Below are 18,431 nucleotides of genomic sequence, written 5' to 3' on the forward strand. Positions count from 1 at the left end.
GCAAAAAAAAAGTCATTCCACTGGTCAACATGTTTTCCACATACGCATTGCCTCCTGGTCCTGGACCTAGTAAATGCTACACAACCATAACAGTGTGTAAAGCATGTCAGGCCAAAGTCTTGTGGCCACCTACACTGACTTAATGGAGAGCTATACTTGACATCTTTTTCCGCGTAACCATCCCCTCACCCAAACTAGTGGAACCACAGTGGACCTGATATCCTCCTCTGCTGATGCTGCAAACAACAATTCTCCAAAGGGAACTAGAGACGTTTCATAGCGAACTGCAGTGTCACGTTCTGTGGGAGAGAATCTATTCTGTCGCTAGTGGTCGGTGCTGAATCACTTGAGGTACAGAGTCTAAATGACTGTGGTCGTAGTTGGCGACAGACCAGGGAGATGGAGAACAGAGCGGACAGCAGAAGGTTCAATGTGAAGGAAACAAGTTGAAGTTCAGGGTCTCAAGCGGACTGAGATGGTTGGAAAACAAGCCACGACAGAAATGTGAGGTCCAAACAACAATTATTCAGCCTAGTACACAATACTCAACGTAGCCTGTTGCTCATTATTTTGTTTGAAATTTTCAGCAAATGTGAATTTTTGAAGGATGAATATTTCAATGTCTCTCTCTCGCTTTGTATTTTCCATCACAAGCTCTGTTTAAACAAAACTGAAATGCATTTTTCTCTGATTAGGTTTACGTAGCGAGGATCTGCTAGATATGTCTGTTATGATGAGTGTTACAGTCCACGATTACTGTCACTTACCGGACAAGAGAATCACCGCAGCAGTAATGATACGACTTCACAAAGCAAATGATTCAAAAGTGCTTAGTTTTGTTTAGTCTTATTAGTATAGGAACTTTCTACAAGTATACGTATCACACAACAAAAATGCAGAATTTTTCTTACTGCCAAAAGACCCACCCCAGCCCTCCGTTTGAAAGAATGGTTTCCCTCATATCATGATAATTCATCTGTTCCTTGCTGTGAACGTTTATGGAATAATATTCCCAGGTTTGGCTAGACCCAATGATCGCATTTCTCCGTAGACAAATGGTAGATTGTGACCAGGAATTATTTCTGGTCTGCTTCATGCAATATTAAATTACAGAGCATTTTGGTGGCTTTTACTTGGGATCTTGTTAAGTTCTATTTTACAGTGAAAGATAACTCATTCCAGACCCTTTTTTTCCCCGATGGAGGATCCTTATGGTTTGCATTTTCAGCAGATTCCCTTCCCAGTGCATGGAGCAATGAATCGCTAGTTCTCAGAGTTGGCAGAGTCATATATTAAACTGACTAAGTGAATGCAGAAAAAAATGTTTATTATGGAACAGACATAGAGATGTGTACTATATTTTTATAGCCTAATAAAGATATGCAATAAAGATAATATTCAGCCAGTTATTGTTAGATGCTGGAAGAAGAATAGCAGACATAAGTTAAAACACATTTTTGACCTATAAAAACAATTGTGCTCATAAGTAATTGTTCTATAGAATTGCAGAAGGAACATCTCTATATATTTAGTTTAATGAATTCAGTTCCATCAGGATCAAAAATCAGGTTCATGTAAAACATGACAAGGCTCTGTGAAATAATGAATGAGACCGTTTTGTACACATGTGCGAATAATTAACTTGCCCTATAAAAATGTGTTTGCTCAGCTATGGAACCACCCATCCTAATGAAGTCTGTTTGACGAAATGCGTAGAGCGCACTGGCTCATTGTCAGTCATTGTATTATTGTTGCTACATGCTGGATACATGTGGAAATAACTGAGATACCCGGAGGATGTTCAGCTTACTGCTGCTATATGTTCATACATGATTGATTTCTGGCACGTGTCAAATTTGTGTGACTTTTAATAAAACTGTTTTTATGGTAAATACACCACGGAAGCATTACTGTATGTTTGATCTTTTAGATTCATGATTCTCCCGTGGAGATCGGGTGTGTGGAGCGGAAGTCAGGTGGATTACCATCTACTTGGTGTCAATATCAAAAGCGTGATTAGGGTGTAGTACCATTTAACGGTGCTCACTATCCCGACAGCGACATGGCAATTCCGAAGAGTACTACCCCAACATCGTTGGGATAGGGCATGTCCTAGATCAACTTTATAAATTTCAGTGTAAAAATAAATTATTTGTGTGCTACATGAAAATGCAGCCAGTATTTAACTTATGTGCACAATAATAAACTAATTTGCACCCGTTGCATTGTAACATGGTTTGTCCAGGAGCAAGCTTACTCCTTGTATTTGCTTTGTGCTCCTTAATAACTAAGGCCCAATATGTTTGTGTGTTTGTACAAGGCACTTACCTCTTAAAAGTTACATTTTTGTCAGGCCATGTTTCATCAGTCAATTAGATCCGTTGGGAAGGTTATGCAGATTCCATTTATAGGTCACGTACTTGGAAAATTCTGCTTTTGCTGCAAAAAATCCCTCCCTCCCTTTTAACTGTCAGTGTTTTTATTTAATGCATGCAAGTTACTAATTTCTTTTCTCCATCCCTACAGACGAGGCGCAGTTGGCAAGAAAGCATTGCGGTCAGCAGCTAATACAAGGCGCTTTGGTTAATTGGTCGCTTCCCCCTTCCAGGTACTTTGGCTCGTGGTCCTTTGTGTAGGGACCCCTTGACCTGTTTGTGTGGACATGTCATTATGAGTCCAGAGGGGACGTGGTTTCTCTGACGCCAGGTTAAGCACTGGCTATTCTGTTAAGGGATTTTATCCTTGGTTTTAATGGATTCCGGGCCAGTTGGCCATCCACTCGTTTTGGTTTAGTATTAGTCTGTTTTTAGCATAATTCTCATTTTGCCTTCTCCACTACCTGTTTTCAATTATCATTAAAACGTTGACATTTTTGATGCCTTATTTTCTTAGAGTGTTAAGTTTCTTATTAGAGTGTTAAGTTTGACATGACATCAAGATGTTTGTTGTGCAGAAGATAGAAGCATCAACATTATGCAGTAAAATGGCAGGTACACGTTGGTGTAGCACGCCCCCTGGAGGTACGATCTGATCACACTTGGGCGCCTCCTCTTAGGAGGTGTATCTCAAATACTGGAGGCCTTGTGTAATGGCACATGATGATGGTGATGATGACATAATATCTATAATGAAGACAAATGCAGGATCTATACCACCATGTAGATAAATTATGTTTAAGAATGTATGGGAACATTTTATTGTAAACAATTAGACGTCTAACTACTAATTATAATCAGTGGAACATATGTTTCTGAAGAATATAAGCCATAAAGTACCATGATGGTGGTTTAGAAGTAGCAGTACCAATATTGGGTAACACTACTATTAGACAATGAATGCATAGGAAATATACCACGATGTAAAAAAATTGTGGAATATCAGCTGTTTTAAGTTAGGGATGATGTGAATCTATTGGAGGTAAATGTACATGAATGTGATAGCACAGAGATAACTAATGACTGCAAAACCACACAATGCAACAGATAAGGAAACATGTGATTGGCTCAATGAGGTATTTAAACACAGGCAAAGAATGGTAATCCTTGATGAAGTTATCTATGATGAAACGCGTAGGGTTGCCAGTGACTCACCCTTGACTTGCAAGTCACGGAATCCCCACAGCATCTGACAGCTGGCGTGTACACTAAGTCAAGACTGCATAGGATTTCGGATCGAGGGTCATCGGGAGAAGCTATCATAGGAACTGACTTTTAAACTTTCTTCTAAATGTTAGTGTGCTTTTAAGAAATGTTATTATTACATTGATAAAGCGGTACTTCACTATTGGCCCCATCTCCGTTTCTTATATGTGCCTCCATGACGGGAGGGAGAAAGGGAATCGAGAAAGGAGGAGACTGCAATACAGATCCTGGCTAAAAGCCGTTTGCAATCCCCTGTGATTGGTGTCACACGAAGAACTGATTGTAAGCGATTTCTAAGGATGTTGAAACAACGAATACAATTCTGACATATGGAGTACCAGTTTTATTTTTCGGGGGACTATTAAATTGTCGATGGACCGACCCGCCTGTCATTAATGTAATGTAAGTATTATTTTAGGGGTTAGGGGTATTAGGGTTAGGAGTTAGGGTTAGGGTTGACCATAACCCTAACCCCTAAAATAATACTTACATTACATTAATGACAGGCGGGTCCGTCCATCTCCGCTTTAACACAAGTCGCGGTTTCTGATGACGTCATTTTGTAGAGTCGGCAAAACAGCGAGTCATCCCATCAAGTCATCTGCATTCTAGTAAGTCGTTTTTTTTGCAGGTTGCTGTAGTATGGAACCAGAGTCCTCATGTCGCCTTCTTTAGTGTCGGGGTAGTCAGCAGCGTTAAACGAACTTCCACCGGTGATATTCAGCCTACTGATGATTTTAATCGTAATTCTGATTATCATATTATCATTGCAACTTCAGGAACTGATACATTTTGAACACATATAAATATTAGCAATGAATCACCGGTCATACACTAAGGTAACTATTTATACACTCCCTACCCTTCCCTATCACTATACCTTCCCATCGCGCTCTATCCCTAATTTGAAAAAAACTTGCGTCCCCAGATTATGAGATGTATCTCAGGTATTGGAGGTGTAAAGGTCCATGATGATGATATACAAGGTATGTCATTTGGAATTTGTTGTGGAAATTCTAGAGTGTATATACAGCTGCAGGCTGGAGTGAAGCGCCTGACAGAACTGATTATTAATTCCATAACATACGTCCATGATGATGATGCAGAGCCGTAACTTAGAATTCTAGCGCCCTGGGCGAGAAAGACAAATGCCGCCCCCCCAGACCTCAATTTTAACCAAATTAACCTAAAATATTCCTAAATTGCGCCCCCCTTCAGCGTTGCGCCCTGGGCGGTCGCCCCTATCGCACAGCCCTAGTTACGGCCCTGTGATGATGGTGACACCAGCAGTACTACCTAGCCTTTTCTGATTGGCTGTTTGCACATTAACAACTCCAGCTGAGACTTCTTCACTCATTAATGTTGTTCCTATATTATGTCAAGTCATGGCCAACTACTCGGTTTACTTATTTGTAATTTCAGTTTGGCTTACTGTAGAAAATAGGAATCCCATTGGCTTTAGAAAGCTGTAACGACAGATGTTGGGGTGTTTTTAATTCATTGCATTTTATATTGAAAAAATGCGACTTTGCACATTCTACTACTAACACAGTCAGTCTGTCCCCTGTGGCAGTGTAAGTATAAACATTGTATGTATTGGATGCGCACATTATAACAAGGGTGATGTTATAAAGCGGGTGGCATATAGTGACATTGATACATTGTAATGTACATCTGTATAGAGTATACCTAATTTTTAGGGATGGTGGCATTATAAAGCAGGAGCACTGTATCTCATTATCATCTGAATTATTGACATATGTTCAGGGTGCAAATAGCGTAGAACTGTAAATGAGGCCAGATTTGTTCTTATTGTGTATATGGACAAGTACACAGTTTCATATCTATTTAATATATGTTTGATATTATTCTCAGTATATGACCTTATTGATTTTACATTGCACAATATGGTTCTACTGTTCTATATTATCAATATAGTTCTTAACTTCTGTTCTAAGCATAGAATTAAAAGCTCCCAGCACCACGTCTCCTGCACTATGTGTAGTGTCAGTGTCTGTTTTATTGTGTGTGATGTATGTGCTGTGGCTTTTGGGGAAAGTCCACGGCTGCACTTAATTAAAGACCTGGCAAGGAGGAGTCTGAAACTGGTATAAAGCTAACATCTTATATAGGAACGTGGGTAAGCAACTGATGTGGTGATGAGGGTGCTGTGGGTTGCCTGTGATCTAGGCATAGGTAATATACTGATATTACAATAATAGAGTGGTAAAAATAAATGATGGAAATGCGATATCACTATTTTTACTGTATTAGTGGTCTATGCATATCTGTGGCTGTTCTTTGCCTTGCAGTCGTCACATAATGTAATGAAGCCAAAACACTGCTTTACAGGCAGAGCTGAAGGTGGTGGAGAGAGAACATAGAGTAGGAGGAAGGTGCAGAGCTGCAGGTAAGAGGAGAGAGAACTGCAGAGTGTAAGAGGAAAGAGCAGAGCTGTAAGGGGGAGGACGGAGAACAGAGAGTAGGAGGAAGGGGCAGAGCTGTAGGGGGGAGGACAGAGAACAGAGAGTAGGAGGAAAGAGCAGAGCTGTAGGGGGGAGGACGGAGAACAGAGAGTAGGAGGAAGGGGCAGAGCTGCAGGGGGGAGTAGAGAGAGCTGCAGGGAGTAGGAGGAAGGAGCAGAGCTGCAGGGAGGAGTAGAGAGAGCTGCAGGGAGTAGGAGGAAGGAGCAGAGCTGCAGGGGGGAGTAGAGAGAGCTGCAGGGAGTAGGAGGAAGGAGCAGAGCTTAAGGGGAAGAGAGAGAACTGCAGAGTATGAGGGAGGACGAAAGCTGAAGTGGTGGGATGTGGGAGATAGAACTGCATAGGAAAGGAAAGGGGACACAGAACTACAAGGAGAAGAGAGAAAGTGGAAGGGAAAAACTGCAAGGGAGGGAGTGGGAATTGAAGAAATCTATTGCTAAGTATAATCTCTTGGTTCAATATTGAATCCAGTTTCCTCAAGTGGCCTGTCCTGCCCCCACTGTGGTGCTTGCCAAAAAAGCAAATGACTTCCAACTTCGCAACTCGACAATGGGACTTATACTAATTAATAATAAACATGACCTCCTTGCTTGTCCCCATGACACCCATCTGGAACAACCTTGGATTCCTTCTGGGGTCGACCACCATTAGGTCCTGTAACTGGATTCAATTGGCACCCCAATGGACAAGGAGGCCTGGAAAACATGAGAATGGGAATAAACGCTCTATCTCCACTAAAATCAAGGAAATTTCTTAATAAACTTTACTACCGAAGGTATTATACCCTAACAAGGCTTAACTAGATGTTTACATCCACTCTACCTGATTGTTGGAGAAATCATGGCCAAAGGGGCACCATGATTCTTATTTGATGGTGATGTCCTGTAATAACTCCCTCCTGGGATAAAGTACATAGACTTCTGAACATCCTCTTTGAGGTCCTGGTGGTGAAGGACCCTTAGATTTTCTTGCTATGTTTTCCTCCCCAAGGTCTCAACACATTTTATAAAAAACTAACTGCACACATTTTAGCAGTAGCTAAATGTCTACTAGCCAGAAAATGTTTCCATAGTCCTTTTTGGCACATAAGCAACAAACTTGGCATATAGCGGCCATGGAGAAAATATGGGCTCCATGATTGATTGCTGAGAACAGTTCTCAACTTTCCTTCTCTACCTCTTGATCTCCCCACACTGACCCACCAATACTAATCCCCCTTAACTGTGTGGTCCTACAGTCGAAATATAGCTAGTATCCCAATTGTAAAGCGCTACGGAATATGTTGGCGCTATATAAATAAATGATGATGATGATATTACTTGGTGATTACCATCTAGTTACATTGAGGTGAGTTTTCAAGGTAATTGTCTTTCTCCTATCATTAGTTCTGTACTGTTAACCCCATGTTAAAACTTGCAATGCATTACAGTATGCATGCCTTAATGAATCTGGCATTTGTTTCATTTTTTAATAGATTGGACAATAATTGTTATGTAGGACTCATTGTCCTGCAGATATAATATGTGTTTGTTTGTGCCTGACCATGCAAAATAAAATTACAATAAATAAGGAATTACAAAAATAAAAGTGAGGTCTGTCTGAATATGGCAAGCGTACTTATACCACTATTTAACTAGAAACGTTTATTGAAAGCCTCGTCTTTTCCGTCCTTTATATACAGTACCAATTAAGAACATCCTGAAAAAATATAATGTAATTTAAAAAAATAATAATATTTTTTTATTAATTATTATAGTATTATGAGTTTTTGATTTATTTTATATATATTTTTTTTTGCATGTATTATATTGCACATATACATTTGCTGTGTACTGTGTTTTGTCTGTCTGAATCAGGCCCATATTAGGTCCATATCATCATTTCATCCAAACATTCTGACCAATTACTAATATTTTTTGGTTCAGGATGAACGGTTTGGCATACAAACTAATGGAAACAACAGCAACATATGGAAGTAATGCCCAATGCAGCAGCTTACATATTCCAATGGTTCCTGGATTTGGAATACATTCCTAACAATAATATGTTACAGATTAGTGAGTTGTTGAGTGGGTTGGAGACAGTAAAATGTTATTGGTTGTTTGAAGGTTTTAATCTCACATCAAACATGGTAATCTCTAGGACCTGGGAGGCTTCGAGATTCCATCCAAGGTGTGGATGACAACCATGGTTTGTTAGACAATATATTAATGCATTTGTTTACATTACAGGGTGAAGAGGAAATTCCCCATGACCTGACTAGAGAATATTATACGTAACAGTTCATTGAGCCTCCCATAGTTACAGTATGTTCTGTACATATAAATGTACATTCTTTACTCTGGTTATTGTATTGTTCAACAAGTTGGACGTATGAGCTTTGTTGTGTATACAGTTCAGTTTGACTCCATCAGCTTCCTGCATCAGTGTAACAGGAGTCTCATATCACTTATCCTTCTACTCGGTCTGTGATATTAACGTAATTTTATCGTTTTCCAATAAGCATTGTCTAAGCAATTTCTTGTGTTTCCAAAGCACAAACAATTTATTTAGCATATGCAAAATTTAGCAGTTCAATACATAATCATAACACGGTACAGCCGATACCAAAGATACATACATACCGCCGCGATCGCTGCACACTTTACTGGATCCAGCTAGAACAGTACTTGACTCCAGAATACTGTGGATAGAGAATGACTGGCCCAGCTGGTCCCAGGGAGCTGGTATATATACACTCAGTGCTACAGAGAAAACAATGCAGATGATGTGGCTTGCTTCTATTGGTCCAGGCTTCAGGAAGGTCCAGTGTACTGCAGGTCATAGGCTAGTTCAAACCAAAATATCCAAAGGTGGGGTTCATCTCTCCAGGGGATGTGCTCCGACTTTCCAGCCAAAAATGCAGTTTCAACTAGTCTATTTGCATTTTACAGTCTGGATCACTTTAAACATTTATTCCCTAACATCAATAACTAGAGTATGCAATGTGTAATCTCTTCGGCGAAGGAACCGGACAACTGCTGATGAATAGGGGAATTAAAATGATACTAAACATGACATAGTTCCTGTAACCTGAACCTTAAGTATCACTAAAGTGTACATATAACCTTAAAATATATATATATATATATATATATATATATATATATATATATATATATATATATATATATAAATAACCATAAACTAAATACCATCTGCTCATAAATCACTGTGGAATGGAACCATTATAAATATGAAATATATAAATAACTAAATGTGAGTGCGAGTGCATGCGTGTGTATTTTACCGTGTGATCGCGCTATGCCACGTGTTACATGGCGTACTGATCGCAATCGCATGGTAAAACAATATTAACCAATATACTTTCGTTCATCCAATTATACGACTTCGACAGTGACTTCCTGCTTGACCCCATATTCCACCTCATCTTATGACACCATACCTCCAACTGTCCCCAATTTGATGGGATGTTCCGATTGGTGGCCCATGAAAGGGGCTTAATGGGAAAGAGGGTGGGGTTTTGACCAAATATGCCCTCTTGTAGGTGGGGTTTGGCCGTCACTGGGTGGGGTCCCCAACCTCGAGTCTTTCAAACGCTCCATCACAACTCACCTTTTCACACTTCCTTACCCGGCCCCCTGGGTTGGGTACGTTTTCCCGAGTACCACAACCCCGAAAACCAGGATAACTATAAAGAAACACTGATTAGAAAAAAACCCCGTAATGACTGTAAACAGACTTACCAACAAAGCAACGCTGCACATTTCCGATGGCTGAATGATGCTGACTGTAAGTTAGTAAGTAAGTAAGTTTGTCATTATGGCAGGGGGACCCCCGCCGCGTGTCCCTCTGCTATAGTGCCACCCACCCCAGGCTGGTTTACCTAGTGCTGGTTATGTGAAAATCGAGGGGGACCCCATGCAAATTTTTCACGATTTTCAGAAACGAGCAGTAGGCTGGCAGCACTAAGGTTCATAGTGCAAGGATGGGGGGACCCCACGCTTTTTTAAACTTTTGACAGCCGCGGGGCTGTGTTTAGTTAACACAGTGATGTGTTTACTAAACACGCTGCTAGTATGCAGAGTGTTGTATCTGGCGATTTTTAAAGCAAACTCAGGAGAGTTTGCTTAATCTCAGCTTCATACATATGAGACTTGTATAGCTAGTGGCAAACAGTCGGGAGTTTGATCTCTATCGATTTTGGAAATAGCGATTTTGACAGAAACACGTCTCTGGCGATTTTACATGAAACCTCAGGTTCATACATCAGCAATAACTTTTTTAAGAGAAACTCCAGGTATAAGTAAATTTTCAATTTCCTTTCTACCCATAAAAATGAGTAGATCCACAAGTGTTCCAAGCCTGGAAATGCTGCGGCTCAGGAGATTATCACCCCTGCCAGTGCCTGGAGTGGATGATTGTCCAGGCATGGCAGCCTGGATAATATAATGCTTGGAGGCCGATATCTCTCACTTCACTTAACCTCTTATCAACCTTTAACCACTTAAATTAAATAAGACAAGACTTTGGCAAATCAAATAACTTTTATTTAAATGGTGGTGGAGAAAATATTAGTGCACGGCTTCCGCCAGGCAACCAGGAAGTCCCCGCATCAACCAAGAGACAACCGGAAAAAATGGGGACTCTAACCCCGGGCGCACATATCTACCTCCAGGACACCTGTCCTGGGCACTACTGAGCTGCAACCATTCTGGGTTAAAGGAATGTACCCACAAGTCTACTCATCGGGGAGGTACTTGGACTGTGGCTATAAGCAACTGCTCTGAGAAAGGCGGGATCAGTGTGCCCATTACCGTACTGTGCGCCCGACCACTGGGCATCGTTTCCAACTGCTTTTTCCGGCCACTCTCCATCCACTATTTCCACTGGCACTGCCCTGAATGCCAGGCATAGTATAACGATCCTGGAACAGCTTGCCTCTGACTGCAGGCATCAATGTAACAACCAGAGAGGGTGGGTTGGCAACCCCAGGAACTCTAGAGACTCATTCTATCTCCGCCCATTCTATTTAAAGTCTATCTCCCCTCTCCTGTGACATCAGATAGGCGTACCCCTCCAGTTAAACTTTTGACCCCGAGGATTAACTAAAGCCTAGTCACACAGCCTCAAACTTTTATTATCCTTCGTGCTTATTTCAGCCTTCAGTTCTCATTTTCAGTACAAACTTAACTGTGTGTGGTTGTCAGAGAGAAGCTGGTTGAACAGAGCCGTGATTGGTCTGTTCATCTTATCTCTGACAACTCTACCCAACAGTTTGTGTTCAAAATAGTCCTGGAAGTTCTGTGTGAAGTATCAACCATTTACAGGTGCCAGTGGGGGTGAGCATCTCCAGATCTCAGGGTTCCAGGTTATTAAAACAATTATAATTCTGAATTACTGGTATACGGTTAGGACATGGTGGATGTCCATGGAGTTTTCTAGGGGGAGGGGGAATATGGAGGGGGCTGGTCCTGCACATAATTTCTAATACAACCAAAACCCCCCCCCCAAAAAAAAAATAAAAAAAAATATCAATATCAGGGCAAAATAAGCTCTGCTCACGATCCACCTAAAACACATCCTCTATTTTCCCAAATCATGTCTGGATCCACCCAGGCAGGTCTAAATTCCTGTACGATTCTACTAGGGACAAAAAAGGGTTTTGGTGCAAAAATTAGATTCTGTTTGAAGCTTGCATTTAAAAATCTTGAAAAATGTGCTTTTACACTCGTTTACTTAATTTCGATTTCTTTTTATTATTAAACAGTAGATCTGTCAACATTTTGTGAAAAATAAAGATTAAGAATTGTTCCTATCTAATTTGCAGAACATTTTAGTCTCTTTAAGCTCCCCCATTACCCTGGTTTTTTGTAGACCAATAAAGCCCACCCCCCCCAGAAATGATTAGAAAACCATAGAAAAACTACAATATCCCTCGTACAGAGTGTGCGGTCGCAGGCAGCCCATCCTTACTATCAGTGAAGGAGGGGGCGGGTTCCACTGACCACAATGAGCACCGCCCACCCCAAAGGATCTGCCCCTGAGGAGCCGGAAATATTCAAATTGTCTATAAAAGTTTGCTGATCTATAGTGGATACAGTGTTGCACAGTAAGAATTTTTCTAACAGGAGTAACTGAACAAAACATCCAATATATTTTACGATGGTGTCAGGATTGGTTAGCGTTTAGAACCACAGAAAAACATGAATAAATAAAGATGCAGCACAGAAGTAAAATGATTTACACAATATAACCACCGAGATCATGATCTGTGTCAGGTCTCCCGCATTAACGTCTCACACTGCTGCTATTTGTATTGCTTAATTGCTAATGATGTTCTGTTTTCTTTCAACCGCTGAGGCTGTTTTGTTTGGCCATTAACCTTTAGGATGCTGTAAAATTAAGCTCACTAAGGAGAAATAAAATAAATTAAAAAGCCATTTGAAGAAAAAAACAAAACAAACATGTATTGAAATTAAAACCTTTCTGCTATGCAGACGCCTTAGGCAGGTTCTTTAGGAAGTAATATTTGAATCAATTCAGGTTTAAAACTTTAAAATGTAAATTGACATTAGAACATTTAAGTTGCTATTTTGTGTAGCCTAAAGCCAGCTGAGAGCAGATGGTAGATATAAGACAGCAGCCACTGTCCAGCTATGAAAATTAACTTTCATCTCCAGCTATTGCTCAACCATAAGTCCAGGTAGGCTTACCCCACGCCTAAGGAGGCAGAATTACAGAGGCGTAGGATTGCTACTTGTTTCATCACGGTTTTTTTTACATTTTTTTTACTATATAAACCTGCAAGCAGAAAGAACAATCAATGATTGGACATGGTGGAGGTTGGGGTTGTGGAATTTTCTGGGGTGGAGTTTTTGGAGACACAACAATATCTCTCCCAAAAAAAAAAAAATCAGGACAAAATCCACTCCGCCCATTGATCAGCGCAAATCACAATCACTATCTGCAATACCGTGCCCACTTTCTGATAGACCCTGCCCCTTTTAGGAGCCAAGAACGGGGATACTCCCAGGAAATTCACATGTTGAGGGTTATAGGTTACTAATGTCACAATTACAACAGGGAATTTTCTACAGCATCTAAAAGTGATTATAGTTATATGTAACTGATTACTGCACAGCGGGTAAATGGTTTCTGAGCAATGTGAGCTCTTGTGGTACCTGTGACCCTCATAATAATAATAATAATAATAAAAATATATTTTATTTATAAGGTGTCACAAGGGTACATAGGGGTTTAGAACATACAACAAAATGGCAAAATAATAAGTACAAGAGTGACAAAACTAAGTAAATACAAGAAATTTACATAATTGCATAATTAAAACCTGCAAAAGGACATAATTACGTTAGGAAACCATTAACAAAGAGGGCCTAGAGGGGATGGGCAGACACAGTGAGCGTGAAACCGAGTGGGGGGACGAGAGGGGGAAGCGGACACAGGAGAGTCAGGAGGAAGGTTGGTCGGCTTTAACGAAAAGCTGAGTTTTGAAGGCACTTGTTATTTTTCCTGTTGTTCCTGTGTTTGGATGTTTTACAGACAAGTCAGGTTGCTTTAGATAACCTGTATACACTGAGTTATTGTTCCCTAAGTGTACCCATCTGTTCTCCTTTACGTAGAAGCTGAGCTTACAGATTGGTAGTCTAACAAATAACAGGTCGTTCCCTTTGTGTGAACAACATATGAATACCTTGTGTAACAGAAAGGTCTTTATACTGCCTGATATTAATATACATCCGGCATATTAAAAACACGTGTTATTAGTGTCATATGTTAGCCGGCTGAAGGATGGAAGCTCAAAATTACACATGTTTCTGGTGAGTCCCTGATCACAAATTTGGTTAAAATAATGCTTACTCTGCATTCTGATCGTGAAATGTAGAATAGATCCTTAATTGGCCAGTACACTACTGTGCAATTACTGCTATGCGGAAAAGGGGGGAAGGGAATTAAATGCATGCAGACTAGGTTACGATAAAACTGCCTATGTGTAAAGAGACGAATGGGTATATTTACTAAACTGCCGGTTTGAAAAAGTGGAGATGTTGCCTATAGCAAACAATCAGATTCTAGTTATCATTTATTTAGTACATTCTACAAATGACAGCTAGAATCTGATTGGTTGCTATAGGCAACATCTCCACTTTTTCAAACCCGCAGTTTAGTAAATAAACCCCTAAGGGCTCTATTTATCAAAGGGCCCTACTACCAGCGAGATAGCAAGCTGTCAGATTCTGTCATTAATAAAGACCAAGGACTATATTTTATCAATAGGTCCCCAATCCTAGTGATAATTAGGATTTGTTTTTATTGAAGCATTTGGCAGCAATAAAAGGTCTCTTATTGGAATTTGTCAAAAATATATTGTTGCCACGGAAGGTTGAGAGTTAACTTATTTCTTTGACGGATGAGTTCCTTAGTCGTAGGCATGTTTGAGCTGGTTTGCTGACTCCCGTATTTGTGCTTCAGTTCCATTAAATTAAAAAAATTTAAAAAATTAGTTGAAAAACGGATTTAGGAATAAAGCAGTTCTTTTTAACATGGAAAATCTTGCAGTTTTGGTTACTTGGGCAGAGCCATATTGAGCCCCATCACTGCCGACAACACCTCATTCTCTCTGACAACAGAGCTCTTTGCCCTTTGATAAATATACCAGAGTGTCAGTGTTAATCTGAGCATCATTCCAGCCAGATGTTTCTCAGAGCAGAACAAGTCACAGTTCCACTGTACACAATTAGAATGAGGAACTGATCAGGTTACGCACAAATCCTCGGGCGTCAGCGTCTGGCTCCAAATAACAACAAACACATAAACAGTCTCGTGTGTTTCACAAGAATACAAAAATATCTGTCCAGATTCATTGCATGACATTGTCAGACACATTAATAGCATACTAGCATGTCGGTGAAATAAATTCACATAAAGGGCCTGAGTCTGGACTATGCCAGTTTGCGTATCTTGCGTGAAATCTGTCTACACACCCAGTAAAAGTTGCCACACACACATGCACCCATGTAGATTTGGATTGAGGGGGGCATTCTAATAATGGCGTGTTTGTGTATGTTACAACTCAAAGGGTACCTGTGTCCATCCCAATTGGCACTAGCAGCCCAGAGGCGCGGACTCTAACGGTATTGACCAAGAACTGCCGCAAGGCAGGATGGACTTTGCTGACTATTTCAGGATGTGACATTAGGCCCAAGGAGGAAGATGGAGAGATCCTGGTGAAGCTGAGACCATTACTAGAGAGAAGGCAGGAACACAATAAACCGCACTGAAGGTCTGCAGATAAGGAACTACTACATGGGTAGTCAGGCAGAGTAGTCAGACAGGCTAGGAACTGGTACGGAATATCAGACAATCGACAGACAAGCCAGGAATATCCAGCAATGCACAGTCAGACAGGCCAAGTTCAGTACACAGGAAGATCCAGCAATCCACAGTCAGACAGGCCAAGGTCAGTTCACAGAAGATCCAGCAATGCACAGTCAGACAGGCAAAAATGGTACACAGGAAGGTCCAGCAATGCACAGTCAGACAGGCCAAGTTCAGTACACAGGTAGATCCAGCAATGCACAGTCAGACAGGCCAAGGTCAGTACACAGGAAGGTCCAGCAACGCACAGTCAGACAGGCCAATGTCAGTACACAGGAAGATCCAGCAATGCACAGTCAGACAGGCCAAGGTCAGTACACAGAAGATCCAGCAATGCACAGTCAGACAGGCAAAAATGGTACACAGGAAGGTCCAGCAATGCACAGTCAGACAGGCCAAGTTCAGTACACAGGTAGATCCAGCAATGCACAGTCAGACAGGCCAAGGTCAGTACACAGCTAGATCCAGCAATGCACAGTCAGACAGGCCAAGGTCAGTACACAGGAAGATCCAGCAATGCACAGTCAGACAGGCCAAGGTCAGTACACAGCTAGATCCAGCAATGCACAGTCAGACAGGCCAAGGTCAGTACACAGCTAGATCCAGCAATGCACAGTCAGACAGGCCAAGGTCAGTACACAGGAAGATCCAGCAATGCACAGTCAGATAGGCCAAGGTCGGTACACAGGAAGATCCAGCAATGCACAGTCAGACAGGCCAAGGTCAGTAAATAGAAAGATCCAGCAATGCAGAGTCAGACAGGCAGAAATGGTACACAGGAAGATCCAGCAATGCACAGTCAGACAGGCAGAAATGGTACACAGAAGATCCAACAGAAACCATCACACAAGGAGCATAACAGGGGAGTCAGACACACAGCAACAAACTTGCTCAGTGTCAGTGCTGATATTATTTAGATTAAAAAAAACCCACCCAGAGAGCCAAGTCATGTGACCCGCTACTCGGAAGTGCCAATCGCGGCATGGAGGAGACATCGCTGGAATGAGGAAAGGTGCAAGCATTACAGTGTAATTGGGAACAGGCGCAGAATGCGTTTATTGCAAATAAAATACATTTTTAAAAACATGGGTTCAAATGGGATATAGGTTTCAATGACGTATGTCTGGCTTAAATCAGGCGCATACCCTACTGTTGCTGCCCGGCACGCATGTAAAGATGATTGCCACTTTGCATATGGACGCCATTTGGCACTTGCAGCTGTCATAGTGGCAGTGGATAAGCCAGAGCTTTGGGAAATTTAAAAAAGTAGCTAACAATTACCTTGAGCAATTTACATATTTATAACATTTATTTAATGATTAAAATCTATATTAAAAATGCTTTTTAACTATTATTTTGTATTTATTTAAATCCTTGCTTTGCTAAGTGACACATTTAAATAACTTCAGCTCACAAGAATCTGCAAGCCTCCGCCAACCTCCAAAACATCTGAGAAATGTGAGAAAAGAAACAAGTGAGGCTCCTTTTTGGCTCTTTCCCTTATAAGTAGATAGGCCGGGGATTAAGCAAGGGCATCGGATTGTGTCTGCATCTGTAAGTGATCAGACACCTTAACTTGGGTCTGTCTCATGCAATTTGGTCTGCAAGCACTTGCTGTTTTAATTATTGTGTTTATCTTTTTTTCTTGCATCCCCTTAACTTCGTTGGCAATTTCCCCTTAATGCTTTTGCTATTTATGCCTTGGAGAAGTAGGAGAGAGATTCAACAGTGATCCTGATAGTTAAAAAGAAGTGTTGCCCCATGGCATATTTTCTGTGGGTTGGAAGGTGCTTTTCGTTCAACACACAATCATCTATAACACTAAAAAAGATATTTTAATTTGTCTTCTCTGGGGCTCACGTACAGTTGGACGCAAACCGCGTATTATGCGCTTTGTTACTTCTGTGTACGCACACAAAGCACTTGGTAATTTTGCACCCATATGTAGACTGAGCCGCATCTTGCGCTTGCGGCCCCTTATGATTGAAGAGGGGGAACAAGGGACGGAGGGGTTGTTTAAGGGCATGTTAGAGAAAATGCAAATTTATATAGACTGAGCAATTAGTGATAACTCGCCTTTTATAGGTCTGGCTCCACATACCCGTGTAAGATATGTTTTTTGTTGGAATGCAATTTCCGTGTGCGCTTTAATCGGAAACTGCGTTCACCTCCACACAGGGCCCTAAATGTTTAAATAAATTTGATTGTTTTATCAAATTAACAGTTCTTTAATTTAAATTAGAGATGGGCAGGCTCGATTCCCCCGAGAACTGAACCCGCCCGAATTTGAGGTATCGAGTACCGAGCCGAGCAGGCTCAGTAATCTGGCGCCAATTCGGTTTAGAAATCGAGGCAAAACGTCATTGTCACGTCGTCGGATCTTGGAGCTCGGTTCTCGCGATGTTTGAAATCCATAAATAGCCGCATCCACAGCAATCCATCGCCATTTGACAGAAGGAGAGAGAAGGGTTAGGTCGCAGGCAGCATTAGAGCAGGGAGAGAGCAATTATTTTAGCAATTCTTCTAGCAATTCTTCTACCACTTGTTATAGCACTTGTTATAGCAGGAAGAGAGGAGGATAGAGGAGGCATTTTTGCAAACATTCCCAACTGTTTGGGGGTCATATTCCCTCCTCCAGAAACTATTTTCTGCCTGCAGAAATAGTAATATGCCAGCAGTATATTTTTGCACTACAAGTGCTTGGGGTGTGACATATTGCCCACTTCAAATAAATCTATTTTCTGGTGCTGAAATTATTACATACCAGCATTATCTAGCAGCACTAAATATTTCATATTTTGCACTACAAGTGTTTTGGGGTCTCCCATATTCCCCTGTGTGAACAAACAATTTTTCTGGTGCTGAAAGTATTATCTAGCAGCACTATATATTTCATATTTTGCACTAC

This window comes from Mixophyes fleayi, chromosome 8 (assembly GCF_038048845.1).
Source record: "Mixophyes fleayi isolate aMixFle1 chromosome 8, aMixFle1.hap1, whole genome shotgun sequence".
In the NCBI taxonomy this organism is placed as follows: Eukaryota; Metazoa; Chordata; class Amphibia; order Anura; family Limnodynastidae; genus Mixophyes; species Mixophyes fleayi.